The 23,001-nt window shown below is 51.6% G+C and overlaps 1 pseudogene; it reads left to right on the top strand.

Annotated features, from left to right (window-relative positions):
- Positions 1 to 1,887: 1,887 nt before the first annotated feature.
- On the top strand, positions 1,888 to 17,826 carry LOC149326859 (uncharacterized; annotated as a pseudogene).
- The last annotated feature ends 5,175 nt before the right edge of the window (positions 17,827 to 23,001 follow it).

The following is a 23,001-nucleotide window of genomic DNA, read 5'->3' as shown; positions in this document are numbered from 1 at the left end:
ATGGTGTACTGTGAAGTTCGCATTGCGAACGCTGGTGGCGGATTATTTATTGATAGAGGCCGCGCAGTTACTGTAAATTGCGCCATGAAGTCGAGAAACTGGTCAGTGATGCCGGCTACTACAAAACAACAGCAAAAAAGAACTCTTCTGAGACGCCAGAGCTGTTTCTCAATCTACCGTCATCATTAACATCTGCAATGCTCTCCTGACGCTCCTGGAGAGCGCATTACGGCGTTACGGAGCAGAGAAGGGAAGAGAACCTGAATGTCGATACTCACTGCCCCGGACCCATTTTCGACGCGCTCTTTTATTTACTTCACCATCCAATGAATATTAGACATGAAAAAAGTCACGCGACTGTCGCCCTGTGCATCCTGCCCTCTTGCACACCCTCTCGCCGGTGTTCTGAACACACAAAGCCTGAACAGCCGGGCGCAGCATCGTCTTTCGTGTATTCTAATTGGCAATGTGGAGCTGCTCCTAGTTTCCGTCACGGCATAAGATACCCATCGGGTCTCACTCTGAACTTAGGACCTGAACAGTATCACTCGTTCGAAGTACTTTTCAGTTTCGCGCAGCAGGAATACTTGCTCCGGATAGCGGACTGGAATACGCTGCCACGCTACCAAGTTCGGAGAACGAGCCACCGGCGTCAAAACTCAAGTCAAACAAAATCTCGCCGCGCCGTCACTGGAGGGATGCAGTTTCGCGCACTGAAAATGGCTGTGCTGCCGACGGCTCCGACTTGAACTGTCCGAGAAAGATGAACGAGGAAAGAATAGCTAACAATCTGAAACCGCACTGTTACACTTGACAAGATCTGTTGGGCTCGACGCGCCGTCTGCAGCGACGACAGTTGGCGCCAGCGGGACTGGGCTACGTGAATAACGGCCGGTTTTAGCACGCTGAGTGTGTGTGTGTGTGTGTGTGTGTGTGTGTGTGTGTGTGTGTGTGTGTGTGTGTGTATTTGTGTACGCGTTTGCTTGCGGTGTCCCGTTCTGGGAATTGTTTTGGTCGCGCACACGTGCGCCCGCCGGTGGCTCCTTACCCTCTCCTTCGAGGTCGAGAAACGGCCGTCGCCCCCTCCTTCACGGCCGAGAGACACTGCTGGCTAACCTTTGCGGCAGCTGTTATTAGCGGCTGCTGCGGGGGGAAGCAGGGCGGCGCAACCAGGGGACGGATGCCTCTAAATCGGCTGTCGGCGGAAACGCGTCTGTTTGGATTCTCAAGTTCGCTCAAAACCGACAGCGGACCGACAGCGAAAGGGAGTCCATCACGGGGCGGAACGGCTCCGACTTGACAGCAAGAATGTGTATATCACCTTAGTTGCCGCCAAAGGACTCCTAATTCCACGGAACGATGGGTGAACAAAATACACAAATCGACCATCTGTGCGTGGGAGGACCGGCGAGAGTGTGAATGTCCCGCCTTTTTTTCCCGGTGGGAGGATCGGCGAGAGGGTGATGTTCCGCCCTTTTGTGGGCGGGCTTCGTCAAGGAATGTGATTGGCGATGTACGAACAACCAAGTTTCCCCAGATAGGTACCTGGGGAATTGAAAATGTATAAAATGTGGCTTCAGTGTGCTTATAAAGGAGAGACTACTGATAACCTGCTATGTAAATAAAATCGTCTATCTTGTCTGGCAGTAACCGGCTGCATCTTATTCCGCACGTTGCTGGAGAGAAGAACAACTTCGGAGACCATCCCGAGGTACGAACCATATTGCACTAACCTATCTGGAGCAGTCGACAGGATCTCCAGCGATGGGCGAATGAGAGCAGCAGCGGTGGACGGCGGACGAGAGTGGTGGCGTGGACGGCGGACCCGAGAACGTCACTGAGGAGCCAGCGGCCTGCCAAAGCGAGTCCCTCCAGTCCTGTGGAAGAAGAGAGCACCGCGGAGCGACTCTTCAGAAGTCAGGCGAGTGCCTCTTGGTTTCCTGTCGGGCGCAGTTGATGACAATGCCATATAACTTGCGAGACAGGGAGGTTAACACCACAGATGCGGAGTCGGACGGGGTTGAAAGCTTGCAGGAGTTGGCGGTGACCAGTGACGCGGTGGGGGATCTGAGTAGCGCCATGGCGGAAACAGCGTCGGAACAGCAGATGAAAATGCTGGAGCTTCGATTTAAAATTGCTGAAGCAGAAAAAGAAAAGCAACGCCTTATTCTGGAGAGCCAGAAGTTGCGAGCCCAAGAGCGGGCTGAGTCCGACGAAGAAGGTAACAGCGGAGCGCTAGCTGTGGATAGGTCAGAGGAGGATAGGCGCCTAAAATATGCATCCTTATTGAAAGGAGTACTAGCACCGATGCCGAGTCGGGAATTCCTAGTGCCCGGGTGGTTTGAGGATATGGAGGCGACTCTTGATTCATATGACGTCCCGTCTGAGTGGCGGGCCGGGCTTGTCTTGCCACAGTTGAGTGAAAGAGCACGCGGATTGCTTTCTACGTTGACAGCCGAAGAAAGAAAGGACTATAAAAAAATGAAGCAAAGTATTCTAGATGGATTGAGGTTGTCAGCAGCAGAATATAGAAGGATGTTTGAGGGGTCGGCAAAAGCAGCAGATGAGACATGGGGCCAATTCGCAATCCGGCTGGGAAACTATTTTGAATACTATACAAAAACCTCGAAGGCTACCACTTTTGCAGAATTAAAGCAGTTAATGGTCACAGACAGGTTGAAGGAGTGCTTAGCAGCTGAGGCACGGGCTCATATTGTTCTCAATGAGAATCAGAGGTTCCTTTCTCCGGGCGAAGTGGCCAAGCTGGCGGAGAGGTTCGACGAAAGCGTGAGATGCAAACCAGGGTCAGCAGCTCATTTCGGAGGCTATCGAAAGAGGCCGAGTGGGGACCAGAAGGAGCGGGCCGGTGCAACACCTCATCAAGGGGAGAATTTTACTTTAAGAGGAATGAAAGGACCGTGCTTTGAGTGCAAGTCACCAAATCACTTCGCTAGAGATTGCCCTCTCAAAAGGACAGGGGATAAGGCAGGCAGACGTGGCCAAGAAAAACCAGGAGACCGCGCCGTGGTGGCTAAAGTGAATGCTCATTTGGAAGAAATAGCTCCCGCGAATGAGGTTGGCATGCAGGAAACAGAGAAGGTAGGTAGGAATTGCCTCGAAACAGTAACATTGAAAAGTTCGGAACAAAGCATTAATGCTGTAATTGATTCCGGGACTGAAATGACTGTTATCAGGCGAGCTCTAGTTTCGAAGTATGAGGCAGCTGGTTCCACAATAAAGCTGAGGGGAGCTTTCGGCGATGAAGTAAGAGCTGAGCTTGCATATGTGCCTCTCAGAGCAACAGAAGGTGCACCGTTTGTCTCGTTCGACAAGGCACAACCAGCTTTGCTATGTGCGCTGACAGACAAACTGTTGTCCGGAATAGACGCGCTCATAACTCCCGCAGACTACAGACAACTCCTTGAAGAAAGGGCAGTTGTAAACGAAGTTGTTTCAGAGGCAGAGATCGAAGGCGGTGAAAAGGAGACGACAGAGCATAAAAATCAGCAGACGGGTGCGTCCTTGGCGGTTACGGGAACAGACGAAGAAGCCGAGAAAAAGCAGAGCGCGCGGCAAGTTTTCCGTGAGGCTCAGGAAAATGACTCGTCGCTGCAGGAGGCATGGAAGCAGGCTAGAGCTGGCACACATGGAATGATAATCCAGGATCAGTTACTCTATCACCAGGAGCACGTAGTGGGACGCATGTGCACACAGATGGTGCTGCCATCGCATAAACGACAGGAAGCACTAGTGAGGGCACACGATTCGCCTTGGGCAGGCCATTTGGGAGAGCGAAAGACTTTGCAGCGCATAAAAATGTCATTTTATTGGCCGACCATGGGCCGGGATGTCAAGGAGCATTGTCAGTCCTGCCACCAGTGCCAAATCAGGGCCCCCATGAAAACACAGGACCGCGTACCCATAACGGCATTGGCCAGGCCTAGTGCACCATTCCAGGTGGTATACATGGATTGTATCGGTCCACTGGATCCACCATCAGCAAGGGGGCATCGCTACGCACTGTGTGTAGTTGATTTGCATACTAGATGGCCTGAGGTTGTTTGTTTGAGGTCCTTAACAGCTAAGGCTACCTGTGACGCGCTCACCCAGATATTTTCCAGAATGGGAGTGCCAGAGACCATATGTTCCGATCAGGGAACAAATTTTACATCAAATTTAACGCAAATTATGCTGCAGAAAATGGGAGGGACTCCCAGATTTTCCACTCCCGATCATCCACAAAGTAATGGACTGGTAGAGCGGTGGAACGGCACTTTTAAAAGGATGCTGTTTCACATTGTAAGCGAGCATGGACGGGAGTGGGATCGAATGGTGCCATTTTTGCTTTGGGCTTATAGAGAGGTGCCACATGCCATCACGGGTAAATCACCGTTCGAGCTTATGTATGGTAGGATGCCTGTCGGACCTCTGGCTATACTGCAAAAGACGTGGTCAGGAGACTGGGTTGTTCCCGACTCACTGGCAGTGCCAGCAGCCGACTATCTCGAGAAATTGAGAAAGGATCTCGAGGAAGCCAGTAGGGAAGCGGCAAAAAGTAGCGAGCTCACGCAGCATGCTTATGTGGGGAGGTACAACTTGAGGACCACCGACAAACAATTTTCTCCAGGTGACCAGGTTCTTTGGCAGGAGTAAGAAAGCGATGGGAAGTTAATGGCACACTGGAAAGGTCCAGTAACAGTTGTGGCAAAGGTGCGGCCATATAGCTATACGATTGAGCTAAGTGATGGCACGCGCCGATCAGTGCATGCAAATAAGCTTAGGCCATACAACGCGAGGGTCAACACTGTAGGTATAGTATCTGAAGGCGACACGGAGTTTGGAGAACTTCCCGCGTGGTCAGATACAACGACAGCAGTTGAGCAGCTGGAACGGGTAACTCTCAGTCATTTAGATCTGCTACAGCAAAGGCAGGTAAAGGAACTAATCGGGAAGCACTGTGGGGTGTTCAGTGATAAACCTGGCCGCTGCAACTGGGGAGTGCACAAAATCAAGCTAAAAGATGGGGCGCAGCTGAAGCGTGCGTACCCTTACAAGGTGCCCATGGCACTAAGAAAGGAAGTTGACCGACAGGTGGCAGAGCTAAGGTCGTGGGGTTTGATATATCCGATAGAAAGCTCCCATGCACATCCCGTGGTGTGCGTTGCTAAGAAAGATGGCAGTGTCAGGTTATGCTGTGACTATCGCAAGCTGAATGAAGCAACGGAGCCTGATGCGTTTCCTATGAACCTGCCAGGTGACCTAATTTACGAGGTAGCGCAGGCAAAGTACATAACCCTGCTCGATATGCTAAGAGGATATTGGCAGATTCCGTTGGACGAAAAATACCAGGAGTACACAGCATTTGTCAACTCATCTGGACAGTACGCTTGGAAGGTTATGCCATTTGGACTGAGAAATTCGGCGAGCACCTACCAAAGAATAATCAATCAGATCCTTGTACCACATCGTGAATATGCGTGCGCATATATAGATGACATGTGCGTCTTCTCGCAGACATGGGAAGAGCACCTCGAACACCTCGGAAGGGTACTGGCTTCGCTAACGGCCGCAGGGCTCACAGTTAATGTCACTAAGTGCCATTTGGCGCAAAAAGAAGTGCGGTTTCTGGGTCATATCGTGGGGTCAGGAAAACACGGCGCAGATCCAGAAAAGCTTAGAGCCATTCAAGAAATTCCTGTACCACAAACAAAAAGGCAGCTGCGTAGCTTTTTGGGGCTAGCAAATTATTACCGGGATTACGTTCCGGAGTATTCAAAGGTGGTGCTACCACTAACGAACCTGACTGGAAAGCGCGTGCCTCAGAAGATACCGTGGAAGGAGGATGCCGAGGGTGCTTTTATAAAGGTGAAGGAGTGTTTGACAAAGGCCGCAGCGTTGAGCGCACCCGATCTGAACAAAGAGTTCATTCTGGCCACTGATGCTTCAGATTATGCCGTCGGAGCATGTCTAGAACAGCTGGATGACGAAAGAAAAGAGCAACCCATTTCATTCCTGAGCAATAAATTAAGCTCGGCCCAGTCACGATGGGCTACAATCGAGAAAGAAGCCTACGCCATCATTTGGGCGCTGGGAAAGCTTGACACGTGGCTGTTCGGTGCACGAATCAGGGTAATTACCGACCACAATCCGTTGAAATTTCTTACTCTGACCACGCCCCTAAGCGCGAAGCTGACAAGGTGGGCGCTGGCTCTCCAGAAGTATAACATTGTAGTGGAGTACAAAAAGGGGTCTCTAAACGCAAATGCCGACGCTATGTCGCGTATGGTCGCCAATGACGAAAGCGAGTAAGATACCGTCGTCCGTTTTCGCGGCCTCGGTTTGCGAGAGGTATGGCATTGTTGGGTGCTGCGTTGGCGGGGGACCGAGGGGTCCTTGTTGACAGATGAAGTGGGAGCAATGCGTCGAGCTCCTGTGATTGTTGTGTGCAGCAAGTTCGAACACTGTGCCGCACAGTTTTGTGGGAGATGTTGGGCTCGACGCGCCGTCTGCAGCGACGACAGTTGGCGCCAGCGGGACTGGGCTACGTGAATAACGGCCGGTTTGAGCACGCTGAGTGTGTGTGTGTGTATTTGTGTACGCGCTTGCTTGCGGTGTCCCGTTCTGGCAATTGTTTTGGTCGCGCACACGTGCGCCCGCCGGTGGCTCCTTACCCTCTCCTTCGAGGTCGAGAAACGGCCGTCGCCCCCTCCTTCACGGCCGAGAGACACTGCTGGCTAACCTTTGCGGCAGCTGTTATCGGCGGCTGCTCCGGGGGGAAGCAGGGCGGCGCAACCAGGGGACGGAGGCCCCTAAATCGGCTGTCGGCGGAAACGCGTCTGTTTGGATTCTCAAGTTCGCTCAAAACCGACAGCGGACCGACAGCGAAAGGGAGTCCATCAGGGGGCGGAACGGCTCCGACTTGACAGCAAGAATGTGTATATCACCTTAGTTGCCGCCAAAGGACTCCTAATTCCACGGAACGATGGGTGAACAAAATACACAAATCGACCATCTGTGCGTGGGAGGACCGGCGAGAGTGTGAATGTCCCGCCTTTTTTTCGCGGTGGGAGGATCGGCGAGAGGGTGATGTTCCGCCCTTTTGTGGGCGGGTTTCGTCAAGGAATGTGATTGGCGATGTACGAACAACCAATTTTCCCCAGATAGGTACCTGGGGAATTGAAAATGTATAAAATGTGGCTTCAGTGTGCTTATAAAGGAGAGACTCCTGATAACCTGCTATGTAAATAAAATCGTCTATCTTGTCTGGCAGTAACCGGCTGCATCTTATTCCGCACGTTGCTGGAGAGAAGAACAACTTCGGAGACCATCCCGAGGTACGAACCATATTGCACTAACCTATCTAGATCTTTTAAAATCCCGGGAAATTTGCCGACAACTTTGACACAAACACCAACTTTCAGCCTGCTAGCCACTCTTTCCACCGCCTCGCCAGGCCGTGGGCGAGAGAGGAGTGAATCATCGCTGTTTATGGGCGTAGGCTTATTTCTCTCAGATATTCAAGAGCCGTGAGGCGGTATTGACGAAAACGGTAGCTACGAGCAGACAGAATCGAATCTTTGTTTTATTTAATGCTGACCTGACCAGGGGCGATCATAAAAACTCTGGAAACATTTAAGTTCACCTCAAGAGTATGAAGCAATCCCGTTAAAGTATCCCTACGCCATCTTGGCGGTTCCCGGCTGCACTGCTTCGCAGACATCGACACGCTTGTTGTCCTCATATGCTCCTTTATTTCACAGATTGTTTCATGTTATTGGTGGCGCTGATCAGGGACCCTAAATAACTTAGTGTTCCTGTAGTGTAAGTCATCAAGCGTGCGATTTGATGTGCCCGTAAAAGGTCTCTATTTATGCCGCTGAGTGAACGTTCCCAACTGCTGCACAGGTGGCGAGTTGGGCTCCTCTCCTAAAGGACCGCGGTTCAATTCCGCTTGACCCCCTCTTTTGTTCCCAGCAAAGCTTATTTCCTACATGAGTACTGCCATGACCATTCAAGATTTTACATCTACAGCGACCGAACAGCAGCCGATCATGTCCTTTAATGATATCGATTCCAAGAAGAAAGATGCTATTTTATGTTGCCTGAGAAATTCTCATCCCTGATTAAGAACAAGGACAGAAGCGCCGTAAGCAATCCAAACACGCTGTCGAGAAACAATGTTCTATTTGTACAATGTTTCATATTTTTACGTGACGGCAAGCCGATGATTACAGCACGATGTGACACATGGCTATGACATTATTTTATGACGGACGGCCTAGCAAGAGTGCTCTAGCCCGCGCCACAGCCCACTTCGTCCTCTTCTAGTCAGTGACTCCACTCCGGGCCACCGAGTGACCGTCCCCTTCGCGCGGACTAGAAGAGCGCAGGCCATCGCAAAAAGGATGAACAGAGAAGAGGAGGAGATGAAGGGCTTCCAGGCACGGCCGATGAGGGTATGAATTCATTACTTTTCCTTTTACGCATTTTTTATTTTGCACAAATTCTAGCTCTACGTCCAAAAATTCTCAAAATACTCCATTCCTTGTACATATGAGGATTTGTATCCGCTATGCACCCTGACCAATCCGCCGCCGTGGGTATGTGCCTTTAAGCCTGAGGACATCGTTACCATAATCTTCATCATGATGATGGGATGAGCCCTGGTATATGAAGCTTTCGGGACTAAAGGGCACACCGCAAGCTTACGGCCGTGGTCGATACAAAAATCAAATGATATGGGCAGGGGGCTTTGTGCTCAGTTGTTTCTGATCTTTGGGCTAATGTTATCACGTAGTAGTGATTGCAGTCTAGTAAGCCTGAAAACAAATTGCTTCCAAACCAACCTCGCTGCTTGGACTGACTTGCTCCCGCAAAGAACTGAATGACTCAGCGGCGGTGTAGCAACAGACGTGCTGGGTGGTCGTCGAACAGAATACCAGCCGCTCTCGGCCCCGCTCAATTTCAAGCTGATACCTAACTTTTGACTTAAAAAGTGAAATTATCTAAAACATTGTGGAACAACGTGTAATTTGTCATATGTGCTCCATCCCAGTCTTCTCCTCCAAGTTATTTCCCTTTCATGATCCAGATCAACGGTCACTACCTGCCCTAATTAAGTGGACATATTCCCTAACTATTTCCTTCCCCTCACTTCCAAGTGTGAATTGCTGTTCTCTTCTAGACTGTCATTACTTTGGTTTTCTGAAAGTTATATTTTAGGCCCACCGTACTCCTCTGCCTGTCTAACTCGTTGATCATGTTTTCAAGTTCATGTCCTGAGTGACTTAGCAACACAATGTCAGTAGCGAATTGTAGATTTCTTAGTTATTCTCCATTAACTCTTATCCCCAACTCTTCCCAATTCAGGCCTCCGAATACCTCCTGTAAACATGCGGCGAATAGAATTAGCGAGATCCTGTCTACCTGCATGACGCCTTTCCTTATTGGAATTTTATTGCTGATTTATGGAGGATTATGATAGCTGTGCAGTTGTTATAGACATTTAGAAATATTCCAATATTAGCACATAACGCTCTTCTACACCATAATTCCGGAGTGCCTGCATGGCAGCTGAGGTTTCCACTGCGTCAAAGGCTTTCTTATTATTAATGAATGCTATATATAGGGGCTTGTTTTATTCTACTTTCTGATGGCCCTCCGCTATTCCTTGCCATTGCTTCACGGCTGCTTTCCTCTGGTCTTTCAGAAACTCACGATCTACCAACAGCCGGACAGTTTGGTGTCTCCTCTACTTATGCTCGGATACGGCGCCGTTTCTTTTGGCCAGGTTCATGTTGCTTCGTCAAGAATTACGTTACCGCTTATGCATATATGTCAACACAGAAAGAAGCCTCCCATATTGCCTGCTGGTCTTCTAAAACCCATTGATGTCCCGCTGGAACCTTTTAACCGTGTTGGCCTCGACATTCTCGGCTCTTTTCCTACTTTTCTCTCCGGCAACAAGTGAATTGCTGTCGCAACGGACTATGCGACTCGGTACGCCATCACATGTGCCTAGCCTACGACCTGCGCTACCGATGTCGCGGACTTTCTCTTGAAAAATGTCATTCTGCAGCATGGCGCTCCTTGCCAACTACTCGCCTATTGCGGCCATACTTTTCTGACCAGAGCCTTCGAGGACATCCTCCCTTCATAATCCACGCAGCACAAGCTCGCCCCAGCATATCACTCACAAACCTATGAGCTTACTAAGCGGCTTAACCGAGCTTTGACCGGCGTCTTGGGTATGTATATCTCCCCCGACCACCGTGGCTGGGACAGCCCCTTGCGTTATGTGGTTTGGTTTATTGGGGTTTAATGTCCCGAAGCAACTCAGGCTATGAGGGACGCCGTAGTGAAGGGCTCCGGAAATTTCGACCACCTGGGGTTCTTTAACGTGCACTGACATCGCACAGTACATGGGCCACTAGAATTTCGCCTTCATCGAAATTCAGCCGCCGTGGCCGGGATCGAACCCGCGTCTTTCGGGTCAGCAGTCGAGCGCCGTAACCACTGAGCCACCGCGGCGGGGTTGCCTTATGTGACCTTCGCATATAATTCTTCACAGCATGACAGCCGCCGCGGTGGCTCAGTGGCTATGGTGCTCGGCTGCTGACCCAAAGGACGCGGGTTCGATCCCGGCCGCGGCGGCTGGAATTTCTTTGGAGGAGAAATTCTAGAGGCCCGTGTACTGTGCGATGTCAGTGCACGTTAAAGAACCCCAGGTGGTCGAAATTTCCGGAGCCCTCCACTACGGTGTCTCTCATGGCCTTAGTCGCTTTGGGACGTTAAACCCCATAAACCATCTTCACAGCATGACACCACGGGCTATTCCCCTTTCTAGATTTTGTCTGGTAGGCACCCCACTTTGCCCTTGGACCCTTCATGCCACCTTCTTCTGTCTCCCCCGCCACCTACGTCCGTAATGCGATCGATCAAGCCACCCAGGCGCGCCAAATAGCCCGCCATCGGGTCCAAGCATCTCAAATGTCCAAGAAGTCTGCCTTCGACCACCGACTCTGTGAAGCTAACTGCGACCCTGGTTCACTCGTCCTTCTGTGGTCGCCGTCTCGTCACGTTGGACTCACCGAGAAACTTCTTTCCCACAACAGTGGCCCTTACCGTGGGGTGCGCAGAGTGACCGAAGTCAGCTATAAAATCGCTGCCCATGCGTCCTCACCGTCGTCCTCTGGCCCTGTCGCCAACATCCTTCCCGTCCGCCGCCTTAAACCCTACCATGCCGCTGACGCCTCGCCCCCCTAACGCCGGGGCGGCGGTTCTGCAGCACGTGGTATTGTAGCGGGCTGGCGTCGACAATGAAGAGCTGCACTATGCCACGAGTTGACGAGGAAAGAAAAGGAGAAAGATCTCTCGCTTGGTCCGGTCGGCGCTGCTCGCATCTATCCCGACTGCTGGTATATGTCCCTGTAGTTACCTGTAAATATATTCTTCTCTGCTACAATATTGTTCTGAAACGTCATCTCGGCAGCATAGAATATCGTATCCGTGTACTTTATCATGAAACGGAAAATAGTAGGAAAAAATCTCTGCCTCTCCCGTAAACGAGAGTAGAGTAAGCATGAAATGTTTACGGGCCTAATGTCATCTCGGTGGACACCCGAACCGCACCGTACAGGAAGGGAGGAACGCCACCACCCGTTCAGCGCGATGCCTTGCCATTTGAACACAAGGTTTTTTGAGGAAAGGAAAATGGCGCAGTAATTCTCTGCCATCTCGGTGGACACCCGAACCGCACCGTAAAGGAAGGGAGGAACGCCACCACCCGTTCGGCGCGATGTCTTGCCCTTTGAACGCAGCGCTTCTCCCCCGGATCACGTATGACAACGAAGTGTAACATGGCATTTATGTGCTTTTTGCACGCGTTATTAGAAATCGGAAATTATAATTCCGTGCATTATCAAACCCACAGCTCCACTGATATCTTGATAAACATTGAGAAGGCACTGGCAGCAGTTATTTTTTGTCTCGTTTGGAGATCAACCGGCGCTTGCATGCCGGTCGCGTATGAGGGCTTAGAGAGTCTCGTTAAATCTCGTTAAGTCTCGTACGGTGCCCGGATGTTCTCGTTTTAGAGCCCGGATGACTGGAATTCAGTGCCCGGATGAGTGGATTTCAGTGCCCGGATGACTGGAATTCAGTGCCCGGATGAGTGGATTTCAGTGCCCGGATGAGTGGATTTCAGTTCCCGGATGAGTGGATTTCAGTGCCCGGATGATGGCTCTCGGTCTCGGCGTGACGTCACTACACTGCCGACAACGGGAGTTAAAAGCATTTCATGCTTAAAACGGCGGCCCAAACCCCGTCCGACAAAATCTCTGCCTCTCCCGTAACCGAGAGTAGAGTAAGTATGAAATGTTTACGGGCATAATGTCATCTCGGTGGACACCCGAACCGCACCGTACAGGAAGGGAGGAACGCCACCACCCGTTCAGCGCGATGCCTTGCCATTTGAACGCAAGGTTTTTTGAGGAAAGGAAATGGCGCAGTAATTCTCTGCCATCTCGGTGGACACCCGAACCGCACCGTAATGGAAGGGAGGAACGCTACCACCCGTTCGCCGCGATGCCTTGCCCTTTGAACGCAGCGCTTCTCCCCCGGGCCCCTGTGCGCCTGCGCGGCTTTGCTTCGATGCGCGAAGCCCCTAAGAGATCACGTATGACAACGAAGTGTATCGTGGCATTTATGTGCTTTTTGCACGCGTTATTAGAAATCGGAAATTATAATTCCGTGCATTATCAAACGCACAGCGACTGATATCTTGATAAACATTGAGAAGGCACTGGCAGCAGTTATTTTTTGTGACTCCTTTGGAGACCAACCGGCGCTTGCATGCCGGTCGCGTAGGAGGGCCTACAGAGTCTGGTTAAATCTCGTTAAGTCTCGTACGGTGCCCGGATGTTCTCGTTTCAGAGCCCGGATGACTGGATTTCAGTGCCCGGATGACTGGATTTCAGTGCCCGGATGACTGGAATTCAGTGCCCGGATGACTGGAATTCAGTGCCCGGATGAGTAGATTTCAATGCCCGGATGAGTAGATTTCAATGCCCGGATGAGTAGATTTCAATGCCCGGATGAGTGGATTTCAATGCCCGGATGAGTGGATTTCAGTGCCCGGATGATGGCTCTCGGTCTCGGCGTGACGTCACCACACTGCCGACAACGGGGGCTAAAAGCATTTCATGCTTAAAAGGAAAACAACACCATGGTAGCGAGTCAGTTGCCTTGCACAAATGACTGCCCTCAAAGTTCTCTCGCATTGCTGCATTACAAGTAGCACTTGTGCAACATGCCGGCCCCACATACGACTATTTCCTTTTATTTTCTGCGTGTCATTAAATAGTGGCAGCGTGATTCTTGCCGCACTTCTCCGTCGAGCGCCGTTCATCGGAAGTAGCTACCCATGACTGCGCTAGGAAACTGGGATGTGAGCATTGACCTTTGCCGCCATGAGGTTCCCAGTTAAAATCATGGTTTCTTGCGCCTGAAGCGCCCGTCCTGAGCACACGTGACTTTCTCAGCCACTAATCGCCTCGAGGGAGAAGGAAAAGCTGGAAAGTTATTTTCGTGCCGGTCAAAAAATGTTGTCCTGTGGCACAGCACGTATCTTCCGGTTGTGTAACTTGCACAAGGCAGCAGCACGCAAAGAACCACTTTTCAGATGTGATATGCTTTTGACAAATCGAATAGACCTGTTCCTCATGCTTGATACCTTTACCGTCCGTTTTCATTCTCGTATATTTTGCCCCTTTGCAAATGCTTTTTCTGCGATAAGTGCTTCGGTATTGTTAAAGAGACAAAACTTGAGAAGAACTGCAGATTGGGCTAGTTGGTGTAGATTCATAGTGATGGTTCAACAGCGCAAACACACACAGACCAAGCGCTGTGTGTGTCTTGTCTCCTTCTTGGTCTGTGTGTGTTAGCGCTGTTGAACCATCACTATAAAACTTGAGAACCACACGTTGCAAAATTATTGAGTGCCGCTGCATAATTTAGTTAGAACACTGTGCAGTGGAAAAGTTTTCTTGCCTTTCATTGAAACATGCCAATGCTAAATACGCTACAATTCAACTAGGATGTTCTGAACCAGCGTTGCCACCTATATTACTTCTGAAGCTACCGAAGCCTCTCCTTTAGTAGCCTGATACTGAAACAACGGTGCTAGTGAACGCCTCATCAATAGGGCTGCGCATTTCCACGCATCGTCGTAATGTCATTTCAGCAAGGCCACTTGTCCATGAACCCTATAGCGGTTGACAAACAGCTTTTAAATCTGCACGTTTTATTGACAGGTTTCAGTCCAGCGCAACTGAACTGTCTCGACGACGAGAACGCGTGGCTACCGCGGCTGCGGGAACTTCCGCCGTCCGACGTCTGCCGTGCCATCTGTCAGGCTGCTCAATCGGCTGTGGACGACGATTACTGCCTCCGGCGAATAGCGTGGCTGCACCGCTGCCTGGTACCACAGCAGTGCCTTGAGATATGGCGGCACTACCGCTTCACGGTTGCGCCGTCTTGGGCGGAGTGTCCCGGACTCATCAGGCGTATTTTAGCCGCGCTGCAGTCTGGTGACCAAGGTGCAGCGGTCGCTTGGAAAGTGCGCAAGGGTGCAGTTATCGTTTGTTTCTTGGTGGAAGAGCCGGAGATTCCCTCCCTGGAGCACAGTGTCGTGTACATCGTCCTCAGGCCAGGGCATCGTTTGCTCGCTGTTCATTGCCTGGGGATCGCCATTCAGCAGTGAGTGATGGGCGCTCTGCGCACGGCACTGGGTTACGACCCTTAGAGTCTACGCAGCGTGCTTGACGACGACATCGACGAAGCCTTCCGCGCCGCAGACCGTGTCCTGTGGGAGCCATTGGCGCGGCTAAACCTCGACAGTCGACTCCGACGGACCCAACATTTTTTGATGGCTGCCCAGTATAGAAGTTCCATGGCTTCTTCGGTCGAAGCAGGTAAGTATACCCTTGACACTGAGATTTCGTTCATCTGGAGGATCTTGCGGTCTTCGAAACTATTTTTTAAAGTAGGTGTTCGAATACATCGCCCTTATTGCTAGAAGCGCGATGAAATCACAATTTTTCGCTCAATTAACATTGCAGTGGCAGTCCATAAACCGCTTATAAACTGTCTGAGAACTGTCCGGTGCAACATTTAAGGCATAAAAGGAACATGAACAGTGGTGAGCAGCCTTGTCTAGAGCGCTTGAGCAGTGCGCACTTGGTAACAAAAACCGAAATTAGAGTGCAGTCCTTCATTACAGGGCAAAGTTTTCGTGCCTGCTTTGTTTACGAGGCTATCTGGCGCTACTTCCGTGCAGGCGTTGCAGCTGGACCCTAGAGGCTGCCACAAAATCTGGATTTGTTTGCAAGGAAGTGCACCGCCCGAGCGTTCTAGACAAGGCTGCTCACCACTGAACGTCCAGTGCTAAATTGTGCACACAGAAGCAGATTTCAAGCTCGTTCCTTCTGCAAACACATAAAAGCTTTATATCTGGGTGGATTCACAAACATCAACCACTATAATTTCTACGAAGCTGAATTTTTTTTCTAACCTTGATAACCATTTGAATACCCGAACATCCAGTAGCTCGTTTTCAGCGTGCAGATTGATGCTCGTTGACGGAGAAAATCGAGATTTTCAAGCCGCCATTGTGAATTGTGGTGACATTTTTTCAACACATGAACTGACTGCATTCGACAAACTCCATCCTGTGACGGCATTCATAGGATAATTAGAGAAAAGGTTCGGATTACAGAATTTCGCCATCATAATTTTTTCAGTAATTAAAAAAAAAGGAACTTGGTGTGAGCTTCTGGATTTTTATATTCTTCGCTGCTGTTCACATTGCTAACTTCTCCTGGTGTTACCCAGTATAAAAAAACGAGAGATCTCTGTCAGAAATCTAACAGAATCTTTGGGAATTTTTTCGTGATAAGGTTTTTCTGTGTTTTTGTCTCTTCTGCAGCAGTGTAGATTTATTTTTGTAGTTCCTTTTTGTGTCTGCAGTTCTGTAGTATCTAGGAGTGTGTGATGAGAGGCTAGTTAGTAAGACATTCTGAAGAAATAAATCTACGCAGGAGACAGGACACAGAAAAGATGCAGACAGGACAAGCGTAGACTAACAACTGATTTATTGGACGAAAAAACGACCTTCCTTCCTGTAGTATCGTTTCGTGATCATTAAACAAATTTCTTTGTTACTACAAGTTCACCCCCGAAAATGTTCAAGAAAATCTGTTGTAATGGCAAAAACTATACTGTTGTTTATCGACCAGACATCAGGTAAGTTACAGAGCTAGAAAAGAGCTTAGCGACTGTGATGAACAGCAGCAGGAGCAGCAAAACAACCACAAATGGTGCCGTGGTGTATGTCCCGAGTACACCGATGGCAAGGTTGTCTCAGTGGTTTCAACATTTAAATAAGAGAACGAGGCGCAGGATAAGAGCGCTATACCGGACAGCCTCACAGCTCTTGCGAATATGCTTTGACGAACAGCAGACTTCGCACAGGATGAGTTGTCGTGCGAGGCTAAGGTTTGTTATTTTGTGAATGCTCAGTATCCCTGGGTTCGAGTGTGTAATGTCTGCTCCTATTACGGTTGTTATACAAAAATGCTTTGCGCTTTGCCGGCGAAACTGGTGAAGCATGCGATTTTAGTCGGCACAGATTTCTTAGATCTGGTATCACTCTTCTAGCTGGCTTAAACATGGTTGCTGGTGTTTAGTTGATGTCTAGCGTTTTTCCTGTCCGTATCTTTTTGCTGTCCCTTGCCTTTTTCTAGCTCTGGTAACCATGTTTCAGCCAGTGAATCGAAAGCACCAACTGTCCCGTCTTTGTTTAATCATGTACTCTTTTCGGTTTGGCGTGTTGTATTCGGGGCGTTACGATGACACACTGAATATAAAAGTAAGCAAGATAAGAATCTGGGTGCACAATCTGACGTGGCCAGAGACAGTACGAGCGCTTCTCGAATGGCTGTCATCTATCAACCTCGCCTCTGCACCGATGATGGGATTCATCGCTAGTCTCGCCGCCAGTATTCATTCTTTGCAATAACGTCTCGTGTCGTCCTGTCTCTGTGCTGATAGGGCGTCAATTGTCCTTATTATTTTCGTGCACTCTGTTATTTGAGCAGTAGCGGGACAGTGTGGGTGATTGCATGGCGCAGTTGTAGAAACTGTCGCGTAAACGGCGTGCGTAGCACAAAAAATTTACATTCGTGCCGAGATGTCTAGAGCGGTAACACGATGCACAGCCAGAAAGTTTTGTGAGTATCTCGAGAACGTGAATCAGATGGTGCGTCAGCGCTTTGTAACGCAACAGAGCGGATAAACATACCAGAATAGGGGCGTTTAAAGAGGGCTCCGTGTTTTCAGGGTCATCTTAAAGGGACCACCCACTTACCAAAACTTGTCATGAGATTACGTCGGGGATGAAAAGACCGTGTCGCGTTTTGTAAGAACTGAGCGTATTGTAAGAATGAAGCCGCCTCTTCATTCGGCTGCCCTGTTATTAGACGAACGCGTGGCCAACGTTTGAGCAGAGTTGTCGGTTGCTCCCGCGCATTCACCACTGAAACATCGAGATAAAAAAAAGTAACGATCGTACGGATCATTTTCGAACTAACATACATTTCTGCATTCAATTCACCTGCAGAGGAAGCCCCAGCGTGCGCACTTGTCATCTGTGAAAACTGCGGCATGGCGTTCTCGTCGCTGCAACAGCTGGACTGGCACCGGTGGACGAAGCATCCTGAGGAAAATTTGCTGGATCGGTGCCATAGTGCTGGGAACGAGCAGTCCTAGTTGAACTGTACTGAGGAGAAACAAGTGCAAAAGGTTTCTCGACGCTTGTATTCAAACTCACTTTAGTATGCCACCAGTCTTTTTTTCCTGAATGTGACGATGATATTTGTCTAATAGCGCTATATTGTCACGTTGTAGTGACGGCAGTCCAGCGGTCAGGAAGACACGAGAAATACTTGCAAACGAAGCTCTTTATTTGGGCTGACTTGCGCCCGCAAACAAACTGAATCACTCAGTGGCGGCGTAGAAAGAGAAGTTTATTTTATCTGTCATAGCATAGAAAATACAACAAAACAGATGAACTTAATTCTCTGATCATTCAAGCACATGCGCAGTGACGCAGCACTGAGCATGTCAGTAATGCAGTAAAAATGCCGATACTCGACCGCCGCGCAGGACGATAAAGTATGTCGACCATTTGCGCAAGAACTCAGCCTCGCTCATTGACAGAGCGTCCATGCATGCTTGTTCAAAGAGGCGCGTGCGCAGGCGCTGCAACATTGGGAACATTGTTCTTTGCGGACGCCCATTTAAGGATGCCACTCCACGCTGCCGCCACAAAACGAACATGCCGACACACAAGAGCATATTTTGAAACACTTCGGGAGAACTAGTGCGCGCTTCCAGGCGGGTTAAAAACATGCGTGACACTAATGTCCAAAAAGTGCGCGCAACTACACACTCAAACATTGCGTGGTGCAAAGTTTCAAGCAGACCGCACTGCGGGCATCGGGCGGAGGGCGCCACGCCCCACGCCGCAAGGCGGTCTCTTGTGGGCAGGACCCGCCAGCCTCGCAGCCAGCCGAAGTCCCTGACATCTGCAGGAAGCGTAGCTGAGGTCAGTTGGCGCCAGCGTGCCCGTCTCGTTTTCTGGAGTTGTTCGCGGGTCAGCGCAGCGACCGTTAGTGCTTCACACATTCTGGAGGGTGGGGTTTCATCAACATCCAGATCGGGAACGCTGGCAGTCAACGACGTCAGTGTGCGACGCACATTAACGAAAAATGCCGGCGGCTGCTCGGCTGTAGGGCCAACCACGTGTTGTGAAAAAAACACGTTACGCGCTGTACCCAGAAAATATGTGAGGAGTGTTCTCCCGGGATAGTCTGGGTTGCGTACAAGATCTCGTACTCCTCGTAAGGCGAGCACATTGCACATCGTGCGGATACAAGGTATACCAAACCCACCCATGTACGATGGAAGGCGCATGAACATTCGTGACACAAGTTCGGTTTTGCCCGCCCAAACGAAAGAGCCACAGGCCGAGGTTAGCCTGCGCGCAAACGTGCGCGGTGGGTTTGCGACGCGGGCGACAAAAAAACATGCGGCTAGGATTGTGGACTTAACTATATAGCAGCGCTCTGCCATTGAAAGGCGGAAAGTTGACGCCACCGAGAGGCGTTTCTCAGCGTTCGTGCGGAGGTTAGTCCAGGTTTCGCGGGCTACTTCTCCGCTGGCGAGGAATACTACTCCCAGGACTTTCACTCCCTGGACCCACTCCACCTCGCCCGCAAGGTTCGGTGTGAAGGTGCCAAACCTTAGTGCCTTGCTTTTTCCCCTGTTCAATAGGGCCCCAGATATCTCGCTGTACTCGAGAAACAGCCGCGAAAAAGCGGCGTAGCTATCCTCGTCCTTGAGGAAAAGCGACACGTCATCGGCGTAGGCCGATACCTTGATTTGGCCCTGGCCAGGCAGAGGGAAGCCGCGTATGGATGGGCTGTCGTTAATGCGCCGGATGAGTGGATCCAGGCACAACACGAAGAATGTTGGGGAGAGAGGGCATCCTTGCCTTATGCCCCTGGTGACTGAGAAGGGAGCGCTCTGGTGGCCGTTTACGGAGAGACGAGCATTCAGGTCTGCGTAAAGTAAGCGCAGCCTGCTGACAATTTGCGGAGGAAATCCGAAGGCTTCAAGGACTCCGAACAGATACGAGTGTTCCACCCGATCGAATGCTTTCGCCTGGTCTAGTGAAACAAAGCACCCGCTGAAGCCCGTCCTGCTGGCAAATGTGAACAGGTCTCTAGTGAGTGCCAATGCATCAAACACAGAGCGGTCAGGCACGCTGCTGGTTTGAGCCCGGTGGATTAGGTGAGGTAGGATCGTCCGCATTCTTGTGTTCAGTAAAGATGTGACTATTTTGTAATCTGCGTTTAAGAGGCTTATGGGCCGCCATGCTTGCGGGTCGGAGGGGTCACCGCCCGCTTTCGGAATGAGTATGATGCGACATTCGCGGAAAGAGTTTGGACGTAACCCATCCGCGAGGAAGCCGTTGACCATCTTCAGGAGCGCTCCTTGGATCTCGTAAAAAAGTTTGAATAAAAACTTGTTGGAATGCCGTCTGGACCGGGGGCAGAGGCTGCATTCATACTCTGCAGGATGGCGTGCAGCTCTTGGCTTGTGGCTGGTGCGCAAAGGTTTTCATGCAACTCTTCAGCTACTCGTGGCAAGTTTCCAAAAAAACTTTGTAGAAGCCCGTCATAACCATCTTGAAGATGTAGCCAACTGTCCGTAGAGAACAGGTTCGAAAAGTGGCTTGCGAAGATCGTGCAGATATCGGCCGTGGTTTTGCTTTGGGTGCCGTCTGGGAGTGTCACGAAAGGCACAGTAGCGGGAGCGAATTCCTCTGCCGTGCCTGCGCGTACGTGTCGTAGCACAGCCGGGTCTGATATCGGCCGCCCGAGCGGGTGTGCACGACTAGCTGCCCGTGATGACTGGCAGAGCAACACGTGGTAACGTGCTTTAAGTAGACTCAGGTAATCGCTCATGGCAAAGGTTAAGGGTGCTCCCCTTTGCACTATACGGATGCGCTTGAGGGTGTCATTCAGTGCATGAGTTACCCGGCGTCTGCGGTCTTGACCGGCCGCCACCTGGGTTGCTTGCCAACGAGCCTTGAGTGTGTCCCATGAATCAGTCGCAACGAAGCTCCTGCACGATGCTGCCAACGCCGTACGCAGCGACGCCACGCTTTCCGGGTCCGCCAGTAGGCTCGTGTCCATGCGCCACGTAACAGTACGTGGGGTGTCCTCACCAAAGTCGAGCCTGACTGACAAGGGGTGGTGATCGGAAATCACCGGCGTGCCTGCAGGGAACGCGAGAACTTCGCAGCTAACGACAAAAGAAGCTAGCTCTGGTGGAAAATAGAATTTGTCTATCCGACTCGCTGACTGTGCTCTCTCAAACGTCGCTCCAAAGGCATCCCCGTGAAGCTGCACCCACGCGTCAGACAAGCGGAACTGAGTCACGAGATCGCGGAGCGCGGGGGCACCGCAATAACGGCGACCGTGACCCTGTCCGCGGACGTCACGGTCGATGTTAAGTACACAATTGAAGTCACCGACGATGAAAGTGGGGTAGGGATCAAGGAGGAATGAGTCGAGGCGCTCAAAAAAATCAGAACTATTAGTCCGCCGTGCTGGCGCATATACAACCAACGCACGCACCCGCCGCTGGTTTAGTGTGAAGTCGACCGCAAGAGTGCGGCCGTCCAGCCCGAAAGTGCAATGAGCACCCGCGCGCAGGCAGGGGTTTACAAAAACGACACCAACACCGCACATATGAAAATCAGTCAACGAAAAATAAGCAAAAAGAGAAAACCGGGTGGTGAAATTCAGCACATCAAGTGAAGTACGGAAGTTGCATTCCTGTAAAAACAGGATGTCGACGCCCCTAGCCCTGGCAAAGTGCATCACCTCTCTCTGTCTGTCTACGGATTGAAATCCCCGAACATTCAGGGAGAGGAGATGCACAACCGCCATGACTGCCAAGAGCACCGACGGCATAGCATACAACCTAAAGAGCGCTGCCATGGGCGGCGCTTGGCGCGCGCGGCACTTTTTTGCTAGAACGTTCGTTAACAGTCCCTTCGGATTCCGATGATTGGGGGTGGGCACGTTTGAAGTCTGGTCGGGAAAAGTCCATGTTTTCGGGGCCGTCGGCGCTTGTGGCCTCGCTCACCGGTTGCTGCGTGGTCTTGGCGACGCTCGCAGCTGAAGCCGATGCCGACGCCAGGGTCGCCGATGGGAGGGTGTGGCTGGCTGGTGACGGGAAGCGCGCGTCGTCCGCACCTCCAGGAGTCGTCGTTCCTGACACCTGGCCGCACGTCAAGTCGCCTGTCAGGCGACGCGGCGTGACTTTGTCCGGTACGTCCACCAGGTCGCCCGACGCCACGCTCGACTCATCGCCGCTGCTGCTCTCGGTGTTGAAGGAAGCTGTGCGGGGTAGCGGCGGCAAGGGTTCCGCGAAAACAGCACCGAACGGCTCCACCTCGTTTGAAGGCGTCCCCTCGAGCTGCTCCTTCACGGGCACCTCCGTCGCGGGGGCGGGTTCGGGCTCCCTCGGGCGGCTGGTCGTTGGGTGCTCGTCGGCAACAGGCGTCCGGACGGTTGGTGGGCTCCGCGTTTCTGCGGCCACGTTGTCCTTACTCGGTTCCTTCCTCGAGGCGGCGGCCGCCGCATAGGACCGTGGCCGCAGGCAGTCCGCTGTGGCGTGGCTTCCACCGCAGCGCCTGCAAGCCGCTCCGCATCCGGCCGTGTCGTGGCCGAACACCTCGCAGCGAGCGCACCGCGGCGTTCGACACGCCGCGCCGATGTGGCCGTCCTGCCCGCAGCGGGAACACACCTTCCGGACGCCTCGGTAGTCAAACATGACGCGGTGGCCCTGGACGGTCAAGAAGTTCGGCACCGCCTGCTTCATCTCGATCCGGACCACGCGCGTCCCGTTGCCGACGTGACGACGGCCCTTGAGGACGGGGTGGGTGATGTCCAGCACCTTGCCGAAAGAGCTCAGTGCCGCTGCCAGCGCCGCGTCTCCCACGAACAGCGGCACACGAAAAGCCGTCACGTGGACCACGGCAGGACCCACGCAGGCTACTGGGACGGAAGTGCCGTTCACGTTGAAGGCGCCTTCCACGAGCATCTTCTCCGCCGCCGCAGCCGAGGCCATGGCGACGCAGAACTTCATGCCTCCATGGTGCTGGAGGCTCTCTAGCCCTTTCGGGCCGACAACCAACTCGATGCCGTCGACGATGTCGTCAGCTGTCGCGTCGGATGTAACTGTGAACGAAAAACAGTGCGCCTTTGGGGGCGGCGCACGGAACACCGGAGGGGCAGCAGGTCCCGGGCCTCCCATGACGTCACGGGCGGCCGACTGGGCTGCTGCTTGAAGGCCAGGAAGTTGCCC

This window comes from Amblyomma mixtum, chromosome 10 (genome assembly GCF_055824585.1).
Source record: "Amblyomma mixtum isolate Tamu chromosome 10, ASM5582458v1, whole genome shotgun sequence".
Classification (NCBI taxonomy): Eukaryota; Metazoa; Arthropoda; class Arachnida; order Ixodida; family Ixodidae; genus Amblyomma; species Amblyomma mixtum.
This window is presented reverse-complemented; position numbering and strand designations above follow the sequence as displayed.